Consider the following 5322-nt stretch of genomic DNA (forward strand, 5'->3'; position numbering starts at 1 on the left):
TTTGAGTTATTCCTAATTTTTAAGCAGCTTATACGTAGTTTGGTTATTTAAATGTGATAATAAATAGTTTTGTAACTTTATTGAAGTGAATAAACTCAATAATCATACGTGAAATTATGATGAAGGAAACATATAAAATAGCTGCCACTTTTTTGTCAAAGGTCTTAATACGGTACATTGTAAAAGTTCATCTGGGAAAGATTCGAAGCCTGTGTTTAATATCAATGCAACGATTTAAGGTTTGACTCATTTGTTTACTAAACCAAATCATGAAGATCCGCTCAATCATGAAGCAGCTGATGAGTTAGAGAGATAATCTGAAGTCATTTGACTCGAATGTTAGGAGAAACATGGACGATGTGTGTTTCGATCGCGTCCTGTAATGAGTTTTCTAATATTTTATCAGTATTTCAAGTACTGAAGTTCGGTATTTGTAGAAATAATTTCCAAAACCATTGTTTGCAAATATTGAATGTGTATTTCAATTGTGTTCAATAATTCCAAATACAAAATTTGAAGTTTGATAAAATAATTTCTTAGGGAGTTTTTTTGTTTGTTGAATTTTTCAACTTTTGATTACCCTTTTTCAACTTAACTTTAAATATTACTACCTTTTTTTTTTTCCTTCCAAATATCAATCGATTCTTGTCTGACATTAATCGATTCTTGTCTGAATGTCTGCTGATGCTCATGAAGTGTCTGAGGTTGGACAATGTGGGGAGGGCATATGCATGATGTATATTTTGATCGCGATCTAGAATGTTGGCCATAAATATTTGGACGATCCTTCTTCCTTCACATCTTAATTTGTCCTTGATTGGACACTCATCTGCAAATCACTCCGACCCGAGATCCGTGAACCAAGAACTCTTACAACCACATTGGATTGCTGCCATGGAAGAGGAAATAAATGCACTCAAATCAAACGACACTTGGCTATTGGCTCCAAGCAGCAGAAGTTACATGGATCACTTATCTTCTAAAAGATCCTGGTGTTTCCCTCTCTTCACCAGCAGTGTTATATACCGACAGCATTAGCGTTATGCATCTCACTAACAATCCAGTTCTTCATACCCGTATGAAGCATGTGGAGTTGGATTATCATCTGTCCGAGAGAAGGTAACTAACGGAGCTATGGTTACTAAGTACGTTCCTTCCCATCTCCAAGCTGCAGATATATTTACTAAAGCATTGCCCAAATATCAGTTTTGGTATTTATGCAGCAAGCTAGGAGTTGTGCATTTGCACCACTCCAGCTTGAGGGGGGATGACATATGTATTCTAATAGATGTAGGAGTTGTATGTAGAGAGGCAAAGTGATTATATAAGTCTTGCCATGTATCATTCAGTAAGACAAGTACAAGAAAATTTATAATGTCAAGTTCCTATATATCTTTTTCCTTCAGTGCTTTTGGTTTTCTTCACATACTCGGCACATACGATCTCATCGTGCATACCGTAACCAACTCGAAATCACTCATGCAAGGTATGACCAACTCGAAATCACTCATGCAAGGTATGTCATATCAATAAAGCATAATCATCAGCTAAACATAATTCTACACGTACATAGCTAGAAATTAAATATAATATGGAAGTTTTATTCATGACATTGTTGCTAGCATGGAATTGTGATAAGTTAATCAAATAAACAGTCAAATCAACAAACATGACATAACAGACAAATAATCCTACATGTCACCTGTGTCAGCATAAACGCTCGTCACCTCTAACGGCCTTTGATTCCACGAAATTTTGAATACTCTCAATATATTTGGAAGTGTACTCTACAAGGTTAAACCAATCCAACCATAATCATATTGCAATAAAAAGCACCTGACCCAAAAGTCAAACCCGAGCCCTAGGATTATATCTGAAATTGATTTCAAAAATGGATTACCATTCCCCAAGGGTTCGCAATCTAAAATCGAATCAATCCAACCTCAAGTCGTGACCTTTAATAATCAATTAAACGTATCTTAATCTAGGCCAAGAAATCACATGTTTACACTATGAAAAGATGAATTGATCATCTAATTTAAGCAGGTATTTGAGACAAATCCACAGGTTAGAATTCTTCCCCACACTTAATTGGGCGAAATCCCCTCGCAGAATTGTGTTAAGCCGAGCTCCAAAATGACTTAGTTCCCGTCTGAAATGTTTTTAATGTGGCCAGGTATTACCCTTCGTGACCATGATGGGGCTCCTCGCTATTGCAAAGAGCAATCCAGCAAGGGCCCCATGCGAACACGAATACCATTACGCGACCGCGACCTAGGCAAAACAACCCTATGCGCACTACAAGAGAACATGAAATTAGCTAAATAGTTTCTTGTTAATTAAATTTTCTCATAATCCGTCATTAATCCGTAGCTAAATGATATTAGCATGAGATTTTTGTTGTTTAGCTACGAAATTTTGTCTGTTGCTAATTCCTTATTTTCTAGTAGTGGCGATTGCAACTCCTCCTACCGTGATCACGAAGCACAAAAACATGTTGCACCAGAAAAGATAAAATTAGGTGTAGCTGAATTGGGAAAATAGCACTTGAAACTCACCCAAACCCTTCGGGCTACAATCCAAACATACATAAAAGTCCAAAATCATCATCGAACCCATAGGAACTTTCAAATCACAAATACAACCCCTTTAGTCACATCTTTGACTTTGGTCAACTCTTAATCTTTGAAACTTCAAGTTTTAGTTCTACCATTTTCGAAAAGCACCCGAGCCCCTAAGGACTCATGCCACCGATCCCCCAAGTCATATTACACCAAATAAATCTACGAAAAGTCTCAATTACGGGAAAGGGGTCTTAAAATTCAAAACGACCTATAAAATTCAAAACGACCTAACGGATCGTTACATTAATGTTTTATAACTATAAAAAGAATATGAGTTGAATTTCAGTGCACTAATAATATACAAAATTTTCACCTTTAGATTAAATTCATGGCTTATAACAACATGCAGTTCTCAAAGCAACATCATACGATAACCTAAAAAATATATACAATTGAAAAAACCCATTTAGAGCCTGTTTGGATGGGCTTATGCCTATAAGCTGCAAACAGCTTATAAGCTAAAAAAAATAAGTTGGGGTAGTCTAACTTATTTTTTTTGGCTTATAAGCTGTTTTCAGCTTATAAGCTGCTTTAGATAAGCTAAGTCAAATGGGCCAAATTATTTTTTTAAGCTTATTTTAAGCACAAAATGACTTTAAGCTGGTCAGTCAAACACTCAAAAAGCTAAAAACAGCTTATAAGCAACTTATAAGCCAATCCAAACAGGCTCTTACACTGTTACTTATATATATATATATATATATATAGACCTAAAAAGCATATGTTATACTTTTTTGAAGAACAAAGTTTTAAGTACTTTTGGAAGGGTTAGTTGAGGAAGTAATAAAAAGATACGTATTAATTACGAGTAGTAGCTTTTACCCATGGCCAAATGTTAATTGCCCGCAAATTTCTCCAATTTCTCCAATGACTCGGTCACATTCACAACATCATTCACAAGTCCAAAAACAATAACCCGATAAATATTGCGAATTTCTTCAACGTTTGTATTAATTAAACTCATAATTAACATCATAACAGTTACTTAATCATGATTAATTTGTTCAAAATAAAAGAAAAAACAAAAGGAAGCAGCTGAAAATGCAGGATCAAAACCCCCGATTAAGGAGCAAACACCCTCAAAATTACGTGTCCAAAGAGATGTTAGTGAATTAACCATACCACCAATTTGTACCATTGAATTCCCTAATGGGAAAGATGATCTCATGAATTTTGAAGTCACACAGATGAAGGCTATTATAATGAGGGTACATTCCCATTTACATTTCAAATTCCATACCTTTATCCACATGATGCACCAAGAGTTAAGTGCAAAGTGAAAGTTTATCACCCAAATATTGATTTGGAAGGCAATGTTTGTCTTAATATTCTTAGGGAAGATTGGAAGCCTGTTTTCAATATTAATGCAGTGACTTATGGTTTGGTTCATTTGTTTACTGAACCAAATTATGAAGATCCACTCAATCATGAAGCAGCTGATGAGTTGAGAGATAATCCAAAGTCGTTCGGAGGGCGATGTGGGGAGAAAGTGTAAACGGCGAGCAATTTGATCGCATCCTGTAACGAGTTTTCTATTATTTAAAAAAAACAGGCTGATAAGAGGATGGATTTAGTTTTGGCTTTTTATGTTGGAGAAAAAAGACAAAATCTTCATTGGAATAATCGAGATATAAACCTGGACGTCTTTTTGGGTTGATATACAAGTCTTAGATTAACTATACATATGGTAGAAAACTTGTATTATGGAAGAATATTACTATATTTTATCATATTCCAGTCTTATAGAAGTCTTTTAATTCTAAAATATTCTCATATTCAACCTATTTTTAATATTGTTGTTGTTTGTTTGTTTTTTCCCTATTTCTTTTTTCATTTAATTGGTCTGTGAATTAAAATTGGGTAGTCAAAATTTTCAGGTGAAATTGTTTTAACTTTATTACGTGAAATTTACACAATGACAAGCGACGCATCATTATTTGTCGCCAACAATTTGACATTTTGGTCATTTGTATTTTGAGCAATGTATCCCTAGTTTGATTATTTATGTGATAATAGATAGTTTGGTAACTTTATTGAAGTGAATAATCATATTTGAAATTAACATGATGAAGGAAACATATAAAATAGCGGTCACTTTTTGTCAAAGGTCTTAATACGGTACATTGTAAAAGTTCATCTGGGAAAGATAGGAAGCCTGTGTTGGATATTAATGCAATAATTTATGGTTTGGTTCATGTGTTTACTGAACCAAATTATGAAGATCCACTCAATCATGAAGCAGCTGATGAGTTGAGAGATAATTCGAAGTCATTTGAATCGAATGTTAGGAGACGACGTAGGGAGAACACATACATCCGCTGCATGTGTTTTAATCGCGTCTTGTAACGAGTTTTCTAATATTTTACCGGTATTCCAAGTACTAAAGTTTACCTTATTTAGATAATGGTGTCCAAAACCATTATTTGCAAATATTGAATGTGTATTTAGATTGTGTTCAATAATTCGAGATACAAAATTTGATGTTTTAAACACAATTTCTTGAGGTTTTTTTAATTTTTTTTTTCAACTTTTGAATCCTCTTTTTCAACTTAACTTCAAATATTACTTCTTCTTTTTTTCTTCCAAATATCAACCGATTCTTGTCTGAATGCCTGTTGATGCTCATGAAGTGTCTGAGGTGGGACAATGTGGGGAGGGCACATGCATGATGTATATTTTGATTGCGATCTATAAAGTT

At 34.3% G+C, this 5322-nt stretch overlaps 1 pseudogene; it reads left to right on the forward strand.

The window, feature by feature from the left end:
• The first annotated feature begins 3615 nt into the window (after positions 1-3615).
• LOC132604952 (probable NEDD8-conjugating enzyme Ubc12-like) lies at positions 3616-4449 on the forward strand (annotated as a pseudogene).
• The last annotated feature ends 873 nt before the right edge of the window (positions 4450-5322 follow it).

The sequence above is a fragment of the Lycium barbarum genome, chromosome 8 (assembly GCF_019175385.1).
Source record: "Lycium barbarum isolate Lr01 chromosome 8, ASM1917538v2, whole genome shotgun sequence".
Taxonomy (NCBI): Eukaryota; Viridiplantae; Streptophyta; class Magnoliopsida; order Solanales; family Solanaceae; genus Lycium; species Lycium barbarum.